The sequence below is a fragment of the Aythya ferina genome (genome assembly GCF_964211825.1).
Source record: "Aythya ferina genome assembly, chromosome: 9".
Lineage (NCBI taxonomy): Eukaryota > Metazoa > Chordata > Aves > Anseriformes > Anatidae > Aythya > Aythya ferina.
This window is the reverse complement of record NC_140305.1, coordinates 2,413,307-2,437,102: the sequence shown is the minus strand read 5'-3', so window position 1 is coordinate 2,437,102 and position 23,796 is coordinate 2,413,307. Positions and strand designations below refer to the sequence as shown.

At 36.9% G+C, this 23,796-nt stretch overlaps 1 long non-coding RNA gene across 1 annotated transcript; it reads left to right on the top strand.

Annotated features, from left to right (window-relative positions):
- Positions 1-7,781: 7,781 nt before the first annotated feature.
- Positions 7,782-22,774, top strand: LOC311441284. The gene is made up of 2 exons (XR_014695871.1): positions 7,782-7,891; positions 20,302-22,774. It is a non-coding gene; the product is annotated as an uncharacterized lncRNA (long non-coding RNA).
- The last annotated feature ends 1,022 nt before the right edge of the window (positions 22,775-23,796 follow it).

Here is a 23,796-nt window from a genome sequence, read left to right as displayed (position 1 = left end):
GCAGGATTTCTGAAATTCATACTAATTTCACGTTTATTACTTCACTTTGAAGTCAACAACAAAAGATTGACTGAATTAACAGGCAAGAAGGTAAATGTTATCTCGTCACTATCTGCACTGCTTTTATGATTTAACTGAATCTGTAAATTTAAATGCTGTTATAAGAAATGGTAGTATCTAGGAAACAGGCAACAGATAGTCAATTCTGAATGGTAAAATGTCAATGTGCTTGGGTCAGCAGCTGTAACTGAGACACAATTGTGACTTTTTCTGCTTGCAGCCTTGTTCTTTTGTCATACAGATGTACTAATACTGCTGTCTCCCTTCAGATCACTACATCTGGAGAAAGGCAAAAGATAAATCTCCTTTGATTTAAAACATAAATATCAGTTTTTAAGGTGTTTCACATGGGCACAATACATAGTGACTCAACAATGTATAAATTATGAGATCATGATATTTCTGTCATTCAAGACATGGTACACAGGTAATCCTAGAAAGCTGAAGATTGACAAAAAACATCTGGGTAACTCTTTAAACCATTTGCCATTAACAGTAGAAACATGGTAAGCTACTGGGGAGACCTGTCTGAATTTACATTTTTGCAGAATTGTTGAAGACATGTATTTGGATGCACTGGAGCAAAACCTTACATGCACAGCTAGTACATTCACACATGTTGACTAAAATTTTTGAATATTTACGATGAAAATTTGGTCCTAAAGTGGCATTAGGTTTCCTAATTATGCATGGCTGCATACATAATACTCATAATTGTTGAAGCTGGAGCTTCTAGTTGGTCACAGCCTGTGAATAATCAAGTAATTTTGTTTAGAAGCCTAAATTTGGATATTATAGACTTATGACTCTGGGTGTCTATGACTGTGTTTATTTCCATGTTTCTCTGTTTGAAAAGTTAAGTATTCTAATTTACATGGTAACAAAACCTGTTTTTTGCATTTTAAAAGTTTAATCTTATTTGGAGAGGTCAATATAAAAAGTAGGTCTAGAAAAAATGACCTCAATGCTTTGGCTAACCTGAGGTCTTCTCACAGGGAGCTGTAATTTTTTCTGGCTAGAGTCATATATGAAATTATACAAGTTACTATCAATAGGACACCCTGTATTTCAATTAGCTGTAATCTTGAAGACAGTGTCTGATTTTCCTAGTGTTATAATACCACGGGCAAAATCTTAATGAGTCTACCTGCAGCTTTATATATATATATATATATATATATATATTTTTTTTTTTTCCCCCAAGGAAAAAAAAAATATTTTCATGATTAAGGAGTAAGAGCTGTGGCCCACACAGGTCAAATTATATCCCACTACATATGGGAATCCAAACTAACTCTCTATGTTTTCCTGGAGTTGGTTCAAATTCACTGTGGTCCACATATGAAGAGCAGAACTTGATAATAGCTGAGCTGTGACAGGAAACACAATCAGTCTGTGAGTGCTAAGAAGCAATAGGATGGGCCAATGCATCCATGTCATCAGCTCTGTGAGCAGATTGGCCCCCGAATGAAAGTCCCTGGCCACTCACTGCCTTCACAGCTACCAAAGTGCTGTGATCATTTCTGAGGAATCTTTGCATACAAGTGATACTAGTGTTTGAAAGTTTTTTTTTGTTTTGTTTTTTTTTTTTTTTTTTTTTTTTTTTTTTTTAATGTATTAGGGCAATAAATTATTGAGACCAGGTTTGTAGAAAGAAGTATTAGCACTTAGTAGACTCAGTGACAGTGTCAGGAAAAACTTGGGGGTTCAAGTTCATCTGCATGATCTGTGAAAGGCTTGTGTGTCAGGGGCTTGTCTGTCTTTATCAAATGTTGTGTTAGAGTGACAGAAAGAGAATTTCTGACCTTATTTTTCATTGTTTATATCCTTAAACCACTACGCTAACCTACTGTATTGCTGCAGGTGCTGTACAGCAGAAAGGATGGGCTGCTGCTGCGTGGCTGGTGAGAAGAGCAGCACAAATGACTTTTGCAGCATTAATTCTGTGGACATCCATGGACGTTTCTGTTTCTGGAGTCAAGGTTACAAGTCTCCATCCAGAACAACCTCAATTTTCTCTGGAAAAATGATTTGTAAGGTGTAAAGCAGGCATGATGGTGGCCCCATGTGATGCTCCTCAGTAACAGACCTGATCCATACACTGTAGAAGGGAGTGCTGCATAAGGTTTGCCTAAATGGTGGAAGAGTCCTGTCTATCTTGAGCAATCCATCACCCTTCCTCACCTGATGTGATGCAGGAAGGATGAGCAACTTTTGAGGTCTATGTGAGGTCATGTGAGCATTTTTCTGTGTATGTACAAGAGCTGATGGACTGTCTTATTTCTGAAATACAAGAATTTATTGTAAGCAACTGAAATCTTCCATTTCTTTCCATAACCAAATCAAGCCCATCTACCATTTTACATTGAATACTGTTGAAATTTCATAAAAACAATTTCTGCATCTAATTGTCTAACTCTTCATATTAAGGCACATATTTTCCCTGATTATGCAAACTTTCAGGTAGATTTATATTAGGTGCATTATAAAAATTGAAGATAGGTAGTAAAGAGTAAAGTATATTGATGTGCAAGGGATAGAAGACAACAACACATGGAGACAAAAGATATATGACTGGCTGGAAGCATTGCGAGCTAACACTTTGCTAAATTCCCACATGTATATATCACATAAGCAGCTGAAAACATTTAATAGTGAAGGCTCACACATCTACAGTGTGTTAAGTTTTGGGGGAAGTTTATGCAGCTGTTATAGATTTAAGTATTATTTTCTTTTCCTGTTGGTGACGTTGATGCAAAAAAATACCTATACCAGAGAGGTTATATTATAAAGACAATGTAATGAGGCACAACATGGAAGTGAAAATGAGGATGAGGAAAACCACTGCAGTCCCTGAAAATGCAGACTTGGATTTTAACTATAGATAAGACTCTAGATAAGACCTCTCTCTCTGAGACTTTCTTTAAGGACTTGTTTTGAGTGTTTTCCCAAAGTGGGCTACCTAGGTACAAAACTGAATTTACACCAATTATTATGAGGAGACACAAATTACATCTTGTGTACCAAAATTTTTAGTATGCTATCTCTGCTTTTATTTTATTTTTTTTAATAAGGATGGCTAAAGAGTAAAATTTGCTACTTGTACTACTTGCAGTGTTCTCAGAGCTTGCTTACTATAGCCTTTTCATTTTCTATAAGATCAGAATCAAATGTGTTTATACAAAAACATCCTCCATTAAAAAAAAAAAAAAAAAAAAGGCACAAAATGCTTTGCAGAGAGATAGTGAGGTATGAAGGTCTGGTTACAAGAGGCTTCTGAGAGAAAATGCTTGAAAGGACTGTGGAGCAGCTGTATAAAGGTCAATGAAAGTAGGATATGGCCACAGTCCTGTTGATCTTCCCTGTGAGATCAAATGCTGTAGTGTTCTTTAAAACTGATTGGCAAATTATTTAGTAGCAAAACAAAAGTAGTAGGAAGTGGCTGTGACCAAGCCAACAGAATGAATACAAAGGAGAGGACAAGCAGATCTAGGGTATTTATAGTATGTATAATGATAGCGAAGATAGAATTAACAGTAAGAAACCCTAGAGGGAGAATAGAGAACAATGAATTTTAATGAAGATGAAAACTTCCTTCAAGTCAGAAACAAGGGAGCTGGACAGATAACTTGATCTAACTGGAGAAAAGCATACCACAAACACTGAGCCAAATGTAGCCTGTGCGATGCCAGCTTTTACCATCTTTCTCCACAATGCATTTTCCATGCGCTGGCAGAGAACACTGCCAGCTGTCTCGGTTATGTCTTTTTAATATAGTAAATAGTGATGTGATTTGTACCACGTATTTCGCAAGTCATATGAACCAAATGAAATGGCTTTCTGTTGTAAGATCTTAAAATGATTGGTAGGTGATTCCAAAACTTGCAGCTAGAGCAAAAGAGCTAAAGCAGAGTGAAGGATTCACGACCAAAGAAATAAACATCAGCAAGCATTCGGTGAAGAGCAATCTCTCTTAAGATCACTCCTTAAGCTATATCTGTGCTGTACTTATTCATTACAACAGATTTTAGCTTCAGCTATCATCTAAATGCTACGTAGCAACATGAAATCTGCTATACTCCACATAACTTCAACATCAGTCATGAACATGTCAGATCTTTTCCGAGTTTTCAAACTGCCATTACCTAAGTTAGGCCTGCATTTGCTAATCTGTACTTCTGACATTTGACACCCTTCTTATTTGTCTTGAACCTTTTCTTCCCTTTTCTCTTCTGCTTTACATTTTGTTTTACCTAAAAACCTGAGGTGGATCAGAGTCCATGAAATGTAGGGGTGAGAGAGAGAAAAATGGGGCCGTTATCTCTGTGCCACCACTCTGTCCATACACTTTGAATGAGTCCATACAATGACACTGAATGAAACCCTAAGTAAATTCTGGTTGATAACTGCATGGAACAAATGTGGAACAAAGGAGCTATGTTCTACTCTTTATATGTTGGAAGAATGAACTTGTTGCTGCTTGATCAATTCCTTGTCCTTCACTAGTACTTGAGTTCCTCCTTTTGCTGAAAGAGCATGCAACGTTGCAGTTCAGGGTTGTGTTATATTTCCTGACCTTTGACACTTTTTTTGCAGAGATTTAAAGGAGTTAATAGGGGAAGAAGTTTTTGTCTCACTTTGGCTTTTAAATAGCAGAGTCTATTTATTTCTCATTCAGTTAACCTCAATTATTTGTTTGTAAAAAATCATTTGGTAACAGGATTAATTCATCCTTCATGTAACTACACTGGAAGACAATAATGTTACACAAGAGATGAATTTGCCAAATGTATAACTCTTGGGACAAAAAGAATTTCTAGAGATTTGTTAAAGGTGTATGATGAATGCCTGACATAGTATATTGATACAAACTTGAATGCTAGAGTTCATTTGCCTTTCTTCAATAGTATTTAATGTGATACCAGGTCCAGGTGTTAGACCACTGAGCCCAGCATTAAGAAAAAGTCATTTGCTTATGCCTATGCTGATGGTGTATAATGCTATACATGCTCCTGGGAAGTGCTTCTTCTTGACAGTTCTAATGTAACAAAGTTGGGTAAATCCATGCACATGTATGTTAAGAGGAGCATTCAGTGGATGCCTATGAGGTGGAGCTGCTTGACTCTATGGGTTTTTGGGTGCTGAGAGAGCAGTGGTAATGACCAGGAGACGGAGCGCATGCAAGGCTGTGTGGTGTCTCTCCCTGTTCTCTTTACCATAATGCCTGACTATCACCCATTAAGATGTTAAACAATGTCAGTCACATCTGTAGCATGTTGTTATTTCATTCTTTTCCCTGGGAGAGGGGAACACATAAAGAAGTCTTGCCTTTTTTTTATTTTTAATTTCTTTTTAACCTTATGTACCCATACGTGGTTATGGTATTATATACAGCGTAGTGGTTCATAAACTCAAGTCCTGACTCTAGCCAACACCAAGTGTGAATCTGTTGTGATTGGTTGTGTATCTGGTGCTAGAAAGAGCACTAACCTATGACTCAGGACCCAGGATTCCTAATCCTAACTATGTTATCAACCTTCTGCTTGGACCAAGGCAAACCATTTGACCCAGATTCCCAAAGACAGATAAGCACCTAAGATCTTTAAATGCTGACGTCCAGGACAGATTTATCTGGAGTGATGAATGCAACTCACAAGCTATCATGTGATAAGGTTTCAGCTGGGTGACTGGACAGCTTTCTCTCCTACTTTTAAAGCTGTATCTTTGCTTCATCTATGTCCACCATTTCAGCTCCATTCAAATCCCTTAAATAATGTAGCAGAGGGCACCAAGAACTCTGCTGTGCATATGGAAAAATATGGGGGACTGCTGAGAAGGAAAATCAAGCATAGGAACCTGGTCACAGAAGGGCATTTATGGTCAAGTCAAGGCAGGCATACTAAAGCAGATAGCAAATATACCCAAATCTCATCTGTTAACCTCCATGTTCAGACTGGTGTGTGCAATTCCCCACCCCACCCCTCCCTGCCCTGAGGACAAGGTTGGGTGCCTAATTTTCAGCAGGAACAATAAAACATGGCAGGGCAAGAAGGGGAATGTCAGCTTACTCTTAAAAGCCATAATGTCTATATATCTCTGAATATCTATCTATACATATATCTAAATATCTAGCATATTTATCATGTATCTCTGTATGCCCATCCAGCTCTGTGTTTTTTGCTGTTTCATAAAGAGAAGGGGACACTCTTCAAGGCAGTATTTGTGTGTGGGGAGGTATCCCCAAGGACAGCAGAGCACAGCCTTCATCCTTGCTTCCATAACAGCAGGAACAATCCTAGCACGAGTTGAACCATGTGGAAGGGCAGCTCCATGAGGGGTGGGGACACGAGGATGCCAGGCTCCTCAGAAAAACTCAGTGAGAAAAAACTCAGTGAGAATTTAGAGATGACACATAAAATAACCATTCATGTCATTCAGCTCTGGCCAAGCTCTGTGTAAGTGTGCCGGAATAGTCACTGACCTCAGTTTCTCATGATATTCAAAGTGGTGAAAGTATTCAAAATCCCTTGATGGGCTGGAGAAGCCTGGTACCTTACAACATGGAGTCCAGGTTAAAAGACAACACACAAACGTATTTTATGAGTAGGTCTGGAAGTGAAACAGATGACCGACTCCTTCAACACAGGCTTTTATACATGGTCATAGGGTATCCAGGAATCCATGAATCCACAGTGACATCTGTATGCGTAGAATCACGATGCTGCAGGCCCAAAGTATATGTTTAGACTACATCTACAAACCTAGCAGGAAAAAAAAATAAATCAGCAAAATGAAAAAACAAACAAACAAACAAAAATGAGACATAAAAATGAGCTGGCTACTCTAAAACACAGATACAGTAATTATTTCAGTCTTTTGCTTAGGGGTGTACCAACTGTTTACAATTTACTGTTTGGCAAGCTGGGTGTTCTCATTTCCCTCATGGTTCAGGAGTCAAAACATATGCTACCTTTAGTAATGAACTCTTCTAAGATCTGAAACTATCCATATTCATGTCACAAGAAATGTTTACACAAGAGCAAAATGCTCCAACATCAAAATAAATCAGTAACATCTCAGAGTTTATATTTCCATATGCTTCTTTGGCATAATAAAGCAGGGGAAGGGCTGCTGTTGTAAAATGGAGTTTAATTAAAAACAAAAGAAAAAAACTTTATCAGAAATCACAGCCATCCAAAAATCATGCAGAATAATGCATTGTTTCAACATATTCTAAAGATTTATCAGCTATCAATAGAAACAAGAAAATGTAATATAATCATATCCTCTACACACCTTGCATATTTTCCATCTTCTGTGCATAAATTATACATTCATTTTCATAATTATAGTAATATTCTAGTTTTCACATAAACTGCTATTACTCCTGGGTACCAGTTAGTTTACATCTACCAAGGTTACATGCTAATTACATTTTCTTTTTATAATGTTATCTATTTATCAAATTTAGTTTCTTAATGGAAATTAATAGACTAGGTCTCTGCATTAAAAAAAAAAAAAAAAAAAAAAATCAGATGCAACATAGCTGTTGGAATATTTTTTTCAGGTTTCATTTTATTCAGGCTTTAAGGGCTTTGAGTGCCTGCTTGGTGGTTATGGTGTATGAAATGGGTTACATAAACTAAGACCAGGGGATGGCAGGGAAGGAGTTAATCTTCCTTTTGCTAGAGGAAGGGCCACAGCTGCCTGAACCGAGTGCAGGGATTTTCAGGGTAGCCAGCTGTGGGAATTTAATTGATTCACCTGTCAGTCTATAAAGAGGGGTACCACAGGGTAGCTCTAAATCCTGTTGTGTTTCAGGGAGGAGGAGGTAATTTGGGGGATGGGGAGGGGGTAGGTTATTGAAACTCTGAGAAGACCTAGGTGGGAACGACTACTTGAAAGGAATAAATAGTTAATATATATATATTTTTTCTTCCTGGTGTCAAGTGAGTAAATGAAGGTCTTTTACATTTCTTTGAGAAAAGAGGATACTATTTCTGTTTGTTCTATTTTATTTTTCCAACTTTTAATGGAACCTCTTGTCTGATGTTCAGTTGTAAAGCCAGGAAAGCTATGTAGCTGGGCTGAAGGGAGATCAGTGGATGGAAGACATGTTTCAGCCAACAGCCATTGAAGAGTGGTGGATGGGAGTGGGCGGAAGTGGGGAAAAAACAGCATGGGGGTTGCTAGAGGAAATCTCCTTATATATACGAGGGTGAGCATCACAATCTCTAAAGGATACTTGGCTTTCAGATCTGCAATGTACATTCTTTTATCATGCTTTTCAATTGAATGTGATTTGCAGATGGTAGAGGGATTGCTTGCTTTACTTGGATACTTGAATTGTTTTAACAGGATTTATCAGTGTCTGGCTTACCCTTGGGGTTGGTTTCCCTCCTCTTTCTCTATCTCTGAATCAGAATATTCTTGTCAGAAATCTGTGCAGCTTGTTTTACAGGGACAGCGATGGTGTTGTAGCACCTTCTCTAAGAACTAGTTTTGACTACATTGATTTGAGCATCAATGTGTTTCCCTCATTCAAGCTTGGTGGGTTGCTTTTATCTGCCTTAGGATTTTCCAGGTTTCAGCATAATTTACCTGAAGAAATGGGATTTGGTTAGAATAAGAAGTTCTGCATAAATGTAAGATACCAATGCCAAGCATCACCTTGTTTTAAATATCAAAGTATGTTTACTTGCTACATATTCTGACCTTACTGTACTTTAGAAACGGTCTGCATATTTCTGCCATTATTTACATCTACTCATCCCTCTTCTGGCAATGACTTTCCTGTTGTTGAAATGTGAATCATCTCTTTACTGTGCTCCAGAGAGAGGATGTCACAGGCTTCATTCATCAATGTCTGTCTAAATAGCATGTTGTATCTGAGGAAGGATTCCTCATTGTTAATTCCATTATTGTTTATCACCTCATTCTAGCATTTTTTTGTATAAGTTCATATTGCCATAAATAAAATATGTATAAATAATAAGGGTCTTTGAGATGTTTTGCACAAGCCTGGGAAAAATCCATAAGTATCACCTGTGTGTTCTGCAAGACATTCAGAGGTTGCTGCAATGTGTCATATTGGAACAGCTTCCAGGTAGCACTTCCTTTAGCATTGCAGATCTGTTCCCCTAACTTACTGAAGTGTGGATTATTCTTGGATGTGTTTATCTACCCACAGTAACACCCACTTCAAGACTTCTCTAAGTATGGGTAGTGTTTCAAGAAAGGATATAAGTTTGCAGTTGGTGGTATTTTGAAACTTTTCATAAGCAATTTTTTGCAGGAAGTCCTGCTTCTACAGAGTCCATGTGTTGACTCAGGATATTGTTATGGTTGAAAGCTTCTTGATCTCTTTTTTTTCTCCCTAAGATTGGAAATTCTTACCTTTGCTCTCATTAAGGTCAGTGATTGCATACGAAATACCCTATGTATTCAGAATGCTCAAAGTGTTAATTTTGAATAACACAGAAAATGTTCCAAGTGTTGTGAGCGCTGTATACTGGCCAAAGCTTCATCTCATGAAATCTGTTCCAGATTTTCTGCCTATAATTTATCACTGGATTATTCTTTATTAATTCTTGACAGGTTGCCCTGCTGGTGTATGTGACAAGAAAGGAGATGGTACTTGTTCATTTAAGTGGCAAACAGAACATGGAGAAGTGACATGGCTGTTGATAGAGACCTATATTTGTTTATTGGCTGAGACTTTCAAAGATGTGATTGACAGCATCTCGTTATGCTGCAGTCTCCAGGGTATGTTTGAGGACATGGCGTAAACAGGCTTACAGCCCTTCAGCTTCCCCTCAGAGCCAAGGGATTGTTCACCTAGATTCAGTGTGTTTTTGAATGAGCCCAGACATAATCCATTATAAAACTGAGAGAGTGCCAGTCAGCCTTAAACTGTGTAAAACCCAAATTGGATCTAACATACAGGAATGGTCCAGATAAGCAGTCTTGTACACGTGAGATTACCTCTAAACTGACATATTCTGAGTTCACCTCCTGCTATTAAAATCTTAGTTGCCCTTGGATCATGGCACAGCCCAATGAAGCATCACCCTCTCTCCTCTTGTGATTACACTTTTTCAAGAGATAACATTGCTCAGAAACATGAACAGTCCTGTGTATTTTTGTTAGAATTCTCAGAAATTATTTCCTAAGAGCCACTCCAGTAGTTCAGACAGAGGGCTTGTCTAGCTTTATTCTTTTTCCAACAGTGGCAAGAATTAGATGTTGAAGGAAGATAATACAGCATGAATGATGCAAATGTCTAAAATCTTTCTGCTGAGTGTTCTAGTCTCTAGCTATTCTGACTCTGATCCTACTAACACTTGATCCATTTACTAACACTCCCTAGCTCTTTTTTTTTTTTTTTTTCAAATTCTTATTGAGCCTGTCCTTGAAGCCAGTAAAGTTTTATTTGCAAACCCTTGTCAAAAAAATGTAAAATTCTGCTACATATGACTGAAGAACAGCTTGTTTGTTTTAAACTTGGATCAGCTAGCTTCCCTTGATGGTCCTTATGTCCTGTATTGAAGCAGACAATGAACAATGAATCTCTGCACTGTTGTCTTGGTCACTCATGGTTTTGCAGACCTCCATTGCTTTTTTCCCCCTTTATTGGTCTCTTTTCCAGGATGAATTGTCTTAGCCTACTCAGACTTTCCTTATATGGAATCCATTCATCTTCACTGCCTTTCTCTGAGTATTTCCTAGTCTGAAGGCACTTCTTGGTGTGGGATTTAGAAACATGGTCTACAAAGCGTAGAACCATGGATTTGTACAGTATGCTTGTTATTTTTTTTTCCAGTTCAATTCTTAATTATTTCCAACATTAGAATGACCTTTATAACCATTATCAAGCAGTCAGCTGATATTTTCATGGAAATATAATAATTCCTAGTTGTGATGTCTATATGAAAATCACTAGCTCAGAACCAGCAATTTTATATATGGAGGAAACACATTTTTCACTGCTCATTACTTTATCTTAATTGCATTACTTTATCTTGGACTGCCATATTAGAAATGCAGTCATGATCACCGCCTCCCCTCCCCCCGGTTATTGGTTACTTTTCCTGAAATATCATCCTGACATTCATTCATTCTTTCATTTTCAGCTTATTTCATAAGTTCAGTAGTTCTATATTTGTTTTCAACTGCCTATCAATCCCAGTTCTCATAAACATGCACACACAAAAAAGCCCTATTTTTCTACATTTAATCTTTTTTTTTTTCCCTAAGCTTTGAAAATGATTTTTTTTTTTTTTTAGTAGAAATAATTCAGTGAGAAGGAGTAGTTGGTGCTTAAGAACTGGAATAGATTTTCTGTGTAAAAGTGTCAGCATTTAAGAGAAATCATGAGAGGAGGTTATGAAGAATCATTAGGAAGAGCAGTATGAGAAGAGCACAGCCAGAGGGAGATTTACTATAAGGAAAGGAGGGTTGACACACAGGAAGGACTGGTAGAGTGCAGTGCCTTGAAGTGAAGATGAAATACTGAAATATGATACAAAAGGTGAAGGGGAAGCCATTGAAGGAACTCAAAGGGGAAAATGTATGCTGAGAAGTGGGGAAAGATTATGCAATACCTCTTAGTTTGATCAGGAAGGAAGCAGATTTAGCATAATTTTTCAGGTATTTTCCAAGTCTTCCACAGCTCAGAGAAGAGTATAAAAGTGCAGCATCAAAATACCGCCTATTATTGTGTGGGGTCCTTAAATGTTACTGTGATAGTAATGCTGAAAGGTCTGGTGCTTAATTTCAGCTATGGAAATCACAAGGGACCTGCAAAACATCAACTGCTAGAAAAGACAGGGATTTTAGAAAGTCTGTCCAATGAGCTGGACACTACTTGTGGAGTCAGAAAACATCTGTCAGTATTTCTGGGAGAGTTGTAGTGAGCTGTCATCTATCTTCCTCACACTGAGGGTAGATCAGGGCTGGTCCTCATCTTCAGCACTCATTAAAAGAACCTCATGGAAGATGCTCTCTTTCTCCAGGAGAAGCTTCCCTGACTTCAGTCATTTCCTTTGTGATAATTAGCTCAAGTTTTAGATGTGTGGAGCTTGTCTTAGCACTCACTGTTGTTTGATGATTGTGAGTTATGCTTTTAGTTAGAAAAGTTAAAGGGTACCTGAGATTCTCAGCTATTGTACATTGATATAGACCTGTAAGCATGTTATCTTCACCGTATCCGCATCTTGGTTCCTCTGTTAGAGGAAGTGGGAAGGATGACACCACCTGTGAAATCCTTTGAAGAATGCATGCAAAAAGTTAGCATTTTATTATTATTAGAGATTTTACCAGCTGACAATATCCATAAGTGTTCCAGGGTGTTCCACTTTACCTATTGAAAATGGGCAAAGATTTGAGGTAGAAGGAAGGAAGAAGCAATTTATTTCCTTGATAATGATACACAAAGAACTGGACTTTTTGATGAAGAGTAATGGGAGAAAGGACATATTTTCACCAGATGCATAGTATATAAGCAAAGGTATTGTTGAGATTATATTAATGAAAAGATAATTTCTGACAGTATATGTGTATTAAAAGCTCTTGTTTTTTGTTTGAGTAATCTTTCTGAGAAGAAACAAGTATCTTGAGGCCAATTATATATTTGAAAAGGATTTTGGACCATTAAAACTATATCTGAATTATTAGTGTTATTCTACTGGTTGCCTTGATCATAAACCAGGTGGCTGGACATGTGTGATTATAGCAGAACTTAGTGTTTCATTCACATGTTGATGAACATTTGTTTGGAAGAAAATGTTTGTTAGGAAGATATTTTCTTTTTTCATGAAAAATAAAAACTTTTTGCAAACAATACTGTGCTATCACTCCTAATAAGTAGACTGGTTTTATTGTCTATACTGTACTCTAAAAATTAAAATACTGATTATCTCTCTTGCAATGTTATTTGAAGAAATGTCACCAAAAAATAACAGAGCTTTACATTTAAAATAAAACATCAACAGGTAGTGCATGAATAATTGTGAAAATGGTAAACAGTCAAGCTGAAGAAAGGGAATATTTTATAAAATATTGAAAACTTGCAACTCATGCATGCTGCATAAGCACAGTGTACATGGTTCTGTTTCTGTACTGACTGGGCACCCAGACCAAAGTGCTCACATCTGTGGCTGCCTTTAGAAAGCATGCATGCATTCGGTCTTAACCTTATCAGAGTTTTATTTTAATGATATTTTCATGTTTAATTTCCATGTAAATCATTTTAGCTGAGTTTTGACTGCAATGTCAGAGCTTAAAAACTGAGCTGAAGTTATTTCAAAAGCTAAGAATTTGTCTAGCCTGTGATGTTCAGTCAATATGATCCACTCAGGTGTGGAGCTCTCAGAAAGGACACCAGTGGATGGTGCTTAATCTGCTCAGTTTGAAGGGAACTTGGACCCTTAGTATGAAGTTAAATTTTTGATCTATCTCAGTTACCAATTTATGGATTTAAGGGCATTAAAGGAGTCACAATGGCTAGTCAGACATCCATGTAGTATTTTTTGTCATGTGGGACTTTCTTTTTTAGTTTAGTACATTCAGTGGTGTCTCATACAGAGCTGGGTATGTACTTCACAAACTACATTGGCAAATCTCTTTTCAGATAAATCCTGTATATCCATGTCAGCAATCATTAGGCTTTCTTTGCCCATTTTCCACAGACATTCACACATCCAGTTTCTGTGTAGTCCCATGGATGTAAATCTGGAATGACTGTAACTTTCAGTTGAGTGTTGTAGATTCAAAGTCACCCTCTGCCTTTTTTTGTCTCTGTGCTCCTTCCCACCTCCCCAAAACAATTTCAAATAAAATCTTCCTGGGGAAGGCTGGAGAGTTTTATATTCAAATCTCTGAAAATGTTTTCCCTCTTGGCACTCTTTCTTACTGTGAACATTCACACATTTTCAGTAGGCAGAGAGAGTTTTTTGCCTTGTAGATTATGAGCATGCAAGTCAGTGCACTAGGCTATAAACAATAAGCATGTGCAGGGCACTGGTGGCACAGAAGTGCCTGCCTTGCAGTTTGGGTCACTTCTTGCTTTTGAAGAAAAAATACATCTTTAGAATGTGGCTTGTAAATGTGTATGTCTTGGAGAGGCTCAGATTTAAATCAGGGTTTCTCTAACATGCTATTTCAGACAGTGTTCCTGAAGAAATGGAAGTATAAGCATCATGGCATCTTAGGGGAAAATATATTCCCTATCTTCTTGTACTGGTAGTCTAGGAGATCTTCCACTTAAGAATGAGTCAGAAATTGTAATCACCTCATTTTTTTTTTCTTTCTCCAAAACCTGCCCTGACCCTTCTAAAAGTAGTCAACTCTGAACAAAACTTTGAACAACAAGCCATGTGATAGAAAAGCTTCATATAGCAAATGCAAATGATTTTTTTCATCACATTCCAGTGTTCACTGGGAAGTTCTGTCTGGAATGTGTTTTTACTGTATTCAGGCAAACAGACTTTCCCTGTAGGATATGTAGATATATAGTTTTCACCAAAGACCTCTACCTGTAGAAAATGTCCTACAGATACCCATATTGTTGGCTAACCTTCAAGCTGCTTTCACTTATTATAGGTCAAAATATACATGGATGGGTTCAGTAGTGGTGGATGCACAAACATGTATGATTCAAATTTGCAAATACAAAACTGAATCTAAGCATACAAGAAGTATTTAAAAATTCTCACTTTTACAGCACTTTGGCATGAAAGGAGGTTTCCTTAAAGTATTACAGATTTGACTCAATTAAATATATATATTTAATTTTGATTCATGAATATTATTATAAGCTTTTAAAATGAAATTTTGAGCTGCCAGGAAAAGTCTGTATCCCTGGCAATGTAAGATTATTTTTCTTATTTTGCTACATGACATTGTCTGTGAGAGTGTGATCTTAATCTCAGTGCTTGCTTTTTCCAGAGAGGAAACCAGTAGAACATTTACAGTAATTAATGTATTTTTTGTTCTAATTTTGTTAATATATTTTTGAAGGCTGTGCAGTAATTGCTGCCCACAGAGGTACATACTCTGAAATTAATGACCAATGACCAATAACAATTAGAGATGTAATTATCCATTGTGGAATATAAGCAAAAACAGACATTAGATAGTGTTGGAACCTTAAAATAAACGGCACTGAAAAAAATGTACTGTTAAATGATGCTAAAATTATTTTAGCAGTTGATCAGAAAAACATAGTGAGTTCTCTTCTAATCATACATTAATGTTAGTCTTTTTTTTTTATTTCCATAACATTTTTTTCAACCGGCTGATATGTGAAAAAGGCTACATATTCTATGATTATTTTTGAGGAAATCTACTTTAGGTATGTTACAATTTATTGATAAATGTTCTTATTTTGCAAGTGAATTTTCAAACCAGAATTAGAACTTATAAGCACGAGTTTCTGAGAAGCTCAAATTCAAACCTTTTTAGCCAATTTTACTTTGTAAAACAATGCTGCAGATGAAAAAAGACTTGTACAGTTTTGGGGTGGCTTTTGCATACAGAACCAACAGGTTTAATGCTGGTGAGTCTCCTGTAGGCCAAAATGTTTTGCATAAAATATGCACAATCTTTTTAGTTTCATATTTAATGAAGCAAGACCCTACCTTTTGTTCAGGGGAACAATTTCTTTAATAATAATAATAATAAAAGATTAAAAGTAAATCCAGTAATTAATTTTCAAAAAACTAAATTAAGAACATGTTTTGTTTTTTTTTTTCCAAACAATGTAGTTTAGGGAAAGTATTCCAGAAACCCAGTGATCTGGTTGTTCCTAACAGGAGTTAGATGTCTTAAACATCTTAAATATTTGACCCTTTGACCTTACAAAGCACACTTTCACTTTAGCAAACCTTAATATGCAGGGTAGTTTGGGTTAACATCTATTTTGTCCTTACCGTTCTCTGAACGTCTTGATTTAAGGAAGTTTAACTTTTGAAAATAAGCTCACCTAGAGGAGTTTTGCACTATGCAGCAATGGACAGTGTGAAAGTAGCCCTTTAAGTCTTTAATGTTCTCTTTCAAACCATGGCATCTGGAGGTATGTGTGTGTGTGGGGAAAAAAAAGAGATTGCCATTTGAATTTTGACCCGAGACCTGAATGTTGCTTACTTATCCATATTGATGGATTTAACTCTACTTGGGATCTTATTAAGACAAAGTATCTCACACTGGGTTAGATTCTAATTTTTCTGTTCAAGTTAACACCAGCGTAAATAGAAAACATGCATCACAAGTGAACAAATGGTAGTGTGTGGGGTAAATCTATAAAATCCAAATGTGGGTATAAGCAGCCACAAGTCCATTATCTGAAGTGGTTATGTCATCTTACACCACCAGAAAACTGAGTCCACTATATTTGATTCCTAAGTCTCACCTTACATCAGATGTTCAAAAGTTCAGATGAATAAGATATGTCTTTGTAAAGTGTGTTTTAAATTAAAAGCTAGTGAAAAACATGTCTCTTGATTTCTGGATGATAGTCTTGGAAAACGTGTTTCAAATGGCAGCTGCCCTCTTCCTATTTTACTCCACCCTCACCAACGAACCAGTATCCAGTGACATAAGAGCTGATACAAATACTACCTCATTGGTTCATCTTCCTCATCTTGTTTTGGGTGCTGAGAGGTGGCTTTGAAAGGGCAGCATGAAAGGGCAGAAACACTTCTTTAGGGTACAGGGGAGATGTTCTCTTGTTTGAAGGAAACCAAGACTTCCAACTGATTTTAATTTTATTTTTAAGGTTCATGGGAACCAGTCTTACATGCCTGTCTGAATTCAGACTTTGGATTTTTGGCAGGTTTTTATTTGAGCCCAGCTTGGCTGTTTTTCAAAATATCCAGATTGATCACATTAAATCTGAATAAGTACTACCTGCTAGTTTAATCAGAGTCATCTGGTACACCTCTAATTAGTGTTAGTTAAAGTTGAAGTTCATAATAACATAAAATGGTGCATATTTGGAATGTATTTTGTAAACTCCTGAATGTAAAATTGTAGGAGGAAAAACCTTTTAGCAATATTACTCAAAAATTGGAATACAAAAGTTATGACAATAACACAATGATATATAAATAACAAATTGAAGCTAATTTCCTAACAAATGTCATGAAAAACAATCTGTAACCATTTAATCATGCATACATATACAAAATGTGTAGATATAAATTCATGTAAGAACTTTAATTGTTGGTCCTGATAGCCTAATAATTGCCTGTAACTGTACATTGTGCACAAATTAGTTAAAAAAACCACACATCTGTATTTCAGAAATTACCAAATCATGTGATGTTTTTGGTTGCATCTAGACATAAGTTATTTCTTAGATTCAACAGATGTAATGATATGCAAACAAAGTATTATAGAAGTATCTTCATTTGAAATCAATGTAGGCTTGCCTGAGTCAGAAACACTGTTAGAACCTTACTGTAGATTGTGGGGAAAATTGGAGCTTAATTACTACACTTGTGTGGTTCCAAAAGATCAAAAACTTGTACAAATCTAAAGTTTTATTACAATTTATACCTAAAAAAAAAAAAAGTGCTTGTTTATCTGTAATTATTCCCTAAATTCTTGCATTTCAAGATAATGTTTTAACTTTTATGTTGAAACATAGAACAATTAAAACAGCAAACTGCAATTTGATCCTTTTATTAATATAGACTTCAGATTAGGACCATGAGATTTAGGATTATGATTTTTCAGGTGTCATTTCTATACCTTAGAGAACTGGTGAAACTCATCTTGCAGACAAGCTATTGTTTTAAATGTATGATGTAATAATTGTACTAAAAAACATCTAAACATTTACTTGGATTTACTTACCTCAAATGTTATTTGTCATGTTTCAATTTATATTCTGGATATAGAAATATAAATTCTATTTTTTTTTTTCGGACACATTTCAGCTTCACTATTCAAGGATTGAATGGATCATGATTACAGAGTTTTTTCAAGGGCATCTGTTCTCAGCCACAGCTGAGGATGAGGCCCACAGAGCTGACTGGAAGGATCCACCTAGAATTTGTTGAATTAAGTCCTTGCACCTGGATATAATTGTCATGCTGCTGTGCTGGGGTTTTCTTAAGCTACTGGTAAAACAAATTAGCTCAATTTAAACTGGCATCCAGTAGGGAAGCAACAACTCACCTCATATAATGTTTTTCAAATAATTATTTTTCTATTGCCAGTTTTGCTTCATGAATATTTTCCTGAAGGCAGGATGAATTGTTGGGAATAATTTTTTTTGTTAACCACAATACAACAATGACAAAGACAAATATTCTATTCTGTATATTTGCTGAATTACATCTAATGTTAGAATAGTATATTATTATTAATTGTATGTGACTCTTATATTTATATAAAAATATAAATGAAAATAAAGATAATCTTTAATCACAGATAAAACAAAAAAAGTAATACAGTGCAATGTCATGTTCCCCCCACCCCCCCCAACCAGTTTCAGTATAGATATTTCATGTACTTTTTGCCAGATTTAGCACTGTAATGATATAACCACTTTTACGTTTGGAAAGCATTCATGGAAGTTTGTTTTCTTGTTGAACAGTAGACAAAGGTATTCATTTATGTCTGACATGGGAATTTGTATAAATACAATGGGATCTCATTTCCTTATGTATTTTAGAGCTGTTTGAACTTGGCAACAAAATTCATGAGCTTCCTGGGAGGTTCCTTGCCTCGATCAGACTCACAGTGGCAGGACATTTCTTGAATCCTTGGAATACCAATATAGTATCAGTTCTATAAATGTTACTATGTATTTTATTAGGAGGTGATGTGCTAATTTGGAGAAAAGGGGGAACATGTTCACTAAGTATGGGTGGTAGTTTTTGATGTCTCTAGAATCACCCTGGGGTAGCTGCTTCAGCAGCCGACCAAAGATGCTGTTTTTGTGAGCTGGTTATGTCACTGTGGATACCAACTTAATTTGCTTTCTAAGACACAGCTCAGCTGGCTACAAAATAACGACAATCATATGAGACTTCAGTTACTTGCTTCTTGTATTTTAAACAAGATTCAGGAATAAAAAAATGAGTTCAAGGGTATATCTTAATAAATGGTTTACTGATCATCTTAGAGATTGTGGCAGAAATACAGAAATCTATTATCATAAACCATCCTCTAAGTCACGTAAAGGTGCGGGACAATTGGTTTAAATTTTGCTTTAAATTGATTATGGCTGCTATAAAGCAAATCTTTTTAACTGCTGGGCCTGATTCTTGCTGAAAGCTAAGCCTGCTGTTCTCCGGTCCATCAGTGCAGCAGGAGTTCCCCGTGCGGGGATTTGGGGCTGGTGCTCCCTCCAGGGGCTCAGCACACACCCTCCCATGGCCCTGATGTGGTACTGAGGTGCACGAAACTCCCAGAGCAAAAGGGGCCAGCATATCAAATACTGCTGACTGAATTATCCCTCTTCTGTGGAGGAAGAGGCCACGAGAGTTACCATAACCTAACTTGCTGTGCCACTGCACACCCAGAGCAAAGTTTTTCTTTCAGCTCTGAATCTGAACTGCCCTGAATCGATGTATGCATTGAGAATGGGCAAGTTGCTTTCATACAATATTCCTTTTTATAAGCTCATTTTTCTTGAGCTTCAGGGGAAAGAAAAAAAAAGTCAGTTTTTCCTCAAAGTTTTGTACCCAGTGTGGCTGGTTTAGAGGCTGCCCTTCCCCCTCTCTGTGCTTCATCTCCTGTCTGGGGTTCCAGGGAGGAGAAAGTAGCAGAAAGCAGTAAACTGAGCAGAAGATATTTATTATCCTTGTGATAATAATCCTAGGCCTGCACTTAGAGGGAAGTTTCCAGTGGGAAATTAAGCTAAACTGAAAAGCATAACAAAACCCAAATCATCTAGACTAAAACACTGGAGGAATTTTGCTCTTTAATGCTTATTAATAGAGACAATGCTAAACCCAAAAGGAAGCTAGTAACATCCTTTTTTTTTTTTTTTGTTATAGCATGGATTTTTGTTTAGTAAATTCCATGTCAGCTCTTCTAATTTAATTATTTAACTCACAATGTGAATAAATGTACAGACATGACTAATAGCATTCCCTTATAATTTCATTACGTGGTAATAGACGTGGTTTATAAAACTGTTTTTTTTTCTATTACAGAGTGTTTATAATATAAATGAACTCTCACATCCTGCCTTCTTTTTCTCCTTACCCTTTTTTCATTTCTTTTTAGATTTGATTCATAGAAAAATGCAAGTGATGCATGCCACTGATTTGGGTCATCTGCACGCAATTCAAAAGGAAAAGGTGATTTTTTTTCATTGCCTGCCAAGTAAGTGGGAGAGGTGTAGGAAAAAGTGGATTTATGCATAAAATGCAAAACTCCAGATGAAAGAATGGAACTCTTTTATCATCGTAGAAAGAATCCATCTGCAATAATTACCAGTCAGGCTATCTGCAGACTATGTTACATTGTGACATCTGAGGAGTGCTACACTTCTTGAGCCAATAGCAACCAGCATCACTCCTGAATGAACAAATGGGCCCAACCACTGGTGAATGGCACTCAGTAAGTTTCCCATTGAACTGTGCTGCAAAACAAGGATGCACATTGGTAAATCACTGTGTGTGCCTTTCAGTTCTTATGCATATCCTGCACTGGACAGCTTCTATTCACTCCAGCACCCACTGCAAACAAATGTAACTATGCATCAGAGATGAAAGTGAAAATGCATATGTTAAATCCCAAATGGAAGTGGAAGGGTGTAATATATACATAGTTGCTTAGCAACAAACGTGTTTTGGCCACAGGAGCTGTGACATCAGTCAAAGGAGGGAGAGGGAAGCTGCTCTGCCCTTCTATGTCTCCCTAAAAGCCTCGTAAAGGTCTTTCCTTTATTTCATTTAAAGCAGAAGATGGAGGGCTGTTGTAGATGTTTGCTTATTCTATTAATGTGCTGGACTGTAGCACATTGGACTTTTCTTTGGGGGGGGAAGCCTGTTTTTGTTCTGGGCTTCTGTTGTGATGGTGTGTGCCCGCCCATGCAGCCAGGTGCTGTGAGCCTGGCTGCATGGCTCACTGCGGAGTCCATCTTAGCTGAAATGCTCACATAGGATGAATGAAGTGCTGAGGCCAAAATTACAAACTGTAGGAAATAAAACAAATTTTTGGTGCTGCTCACTGTGTTTTTGACCCTGTCATGCACTTTCAGCTGTTAGCTTTTAATTGTTATTTTACATTCATCTAGATCTATATTTTCTTCATAAAAGAAAGTAATGTTTATTTCAGGAAATCATACAATACTTATGGCTAGTAGATGGATATTGATCAATCCCACCCATTTTACAAATGGTCTGAACTTCTCTTCTCTCCTTTTCTGCTTTTAGCATGCTCTGGCATGCCCCCTGGTGTGCCCTCTGCAATGGGAGGCAGAGTAGAGAGCTGGTCAGCCCTGGCCCATGGTGTGCTCTTCTTGACACTGACATGAGTTGTCTGTGTAGCTGACATGATGGCTTTCATGCTTTTGGTAGTGTGCTTGCTCCACTGGACTATTGCATCTTTCACGTATAGAAATATTGTACATTCAGGTTCAAAATGATCTGCCACCCTGAACTGCTGCAGACACATTCCTGAATACATTATTTTAGAGTGTTTCCTTTTAATTTAAGGTAATGAATGTACTTTGGTGGATCCCCAGTGGAGAGAAAAGAACATTTCAGGCATGCACTTCTCTTTGCAAAGAAGGCCTTCTTGACAGTGAGAGACGTATAGGAATGCAAGATATATTGAAGAACACAAATGAAATTAAAATTGTAGAGGAAAGCAGGGTTAAAGAAGCATTATGGTAAAATAAGGCCTTTATTTCCACTCATGGAGCTATTATGTAGATAGTGTTTTACTTGCTTTCAGTTTTCTGTGAATTCATACAGACCCTTTTTATGTACTATCACATATCAAATTGACGACATGTAGCTGATAATCCCTTGCACTTGCTACCAGATTAATTTGAGGAAAGAAAAAGGGTTCTTCTGAAAATATATAAGAACTTGATATAAGGTATGTTTGTGCCTCTGAGCGGACAAGGTAAATGAGATCATCAGGGAAATGAGGATCAAAACATAAGAGAAGACAAAAAGGTTGTGTGATGAAAGGATGGGAAACAGGAAAAAGTATGATATTGATTCTTTCTGAAATGAAGAGCCAATAAAATGACCCAGGAGCTGGAAGGGCATAGCTGCTGTTCTGAATGAGGTGTCATCGTGGATTCTTATCTTCATTTTCTCTGCGTGACTTAAATCATTTCTAGAAACATTTTGCAGCCTGAATGGAGTACTGTGTAGCGTGACTCTACAGAAACCAAACTAACATCTGGATCTGAAGTTCATGGCTGACTCCTCAGAAATACAATATGTGAAACTGGGATCCCATATCTGAGATTGGTTGACAGCTTGAGCGATGAACAGAAATTTGTTGGCTGAGGATCAACCCAAGAAAATTCACTAATATGCTACTGTGCTTTTTCCTCTGTAAACTCTTCTTATTTTAATTTGTGAAACAAATTACTATATTAGCTGAAAAGATAATTAAACTAGCAACGAAAATAGATGTTTTAAAGGCCCGTCAAATTGCCAGTATTTTAAATGTGAATAATCAAAAATTTTAATGGTAATTGCTATCATTGAGTAAAACAAGATTTTACAACTCACATTAGTTACTGAACTCTAATTTATTTTCAATGTACACAGTTTATACTGCTCATTAAACATAAGTTCAACCATTTGTCCACTGTTGGTTTTCCGAGAAGTGTAAGAATTTTCCTAATGAAATTACTGTCTTTTCCTACTGCGTAGGTGGAGAGGTAGTTCTTTTATTATTATTATTTTTAAACATAGCTTAATGTTAAGCAAATATTATGAAATCTATTCATGATTTTATTAGTTGTGAAGCTCCAAACAAATGCAAAGTCTCTGCAAAAACATCTTGAAGGTTATTCATAAATTTGGCTGTTTATGAGATTCCATGAAAGGTGGGATGGAAATAGGAAGAAAATCACATGAATCATGTCCCAGTGTCCCTGACAAGTTCACATAATGAGGAGCAAAGTTTGAGTTAGAACTCAAGTTGCTGCTTTTTAAGGAGGATAAAATGGAAATCACGCTGGTGAAATGACTGGAAAGAACCTTATTGAACAGGGAGAGAAAGTAATATGTACTTACTATATATACAGGAAAAATCAGCTTCAGAATTCCTGGATGGAAGGGAAAATATTTGATTCTAAAAAAAATGACGGAGAAGTTATGATGGGCTCAACTTCTATGTAAGACTTCAACAAGAGGATGTTGAGGAAAAGACAGGTGTATTACTGATTTTTTTTTTTTTAATGATCATAACCTGGAAGACACAGAATCACAGAATTTCTAGGTTGGAAGAGACCTCAAGATCATCGAGTCCAACCTCTACCTAACGCTAACAATCCCCACTAAACTATATCCCTAAGCTCTACGTCTAAACATCTTTTAAAGACTTCCAGGGATGGTGACTCCACCACTTCCCTGGGCAGCCTGTTCCAATGTCCAACAGCCCTTTTGGTAAAGAATTTCTTCCTAACATCTAACCTAAAACTCCCCTGGCGCAACTTTAGCCCATTCCCCCTTGTCCTGTCACCAGGCATGTGGGAGAACAGGCCAACCCCACCTCACTACAGCCTCCTTTGAGGTACCTATAGAG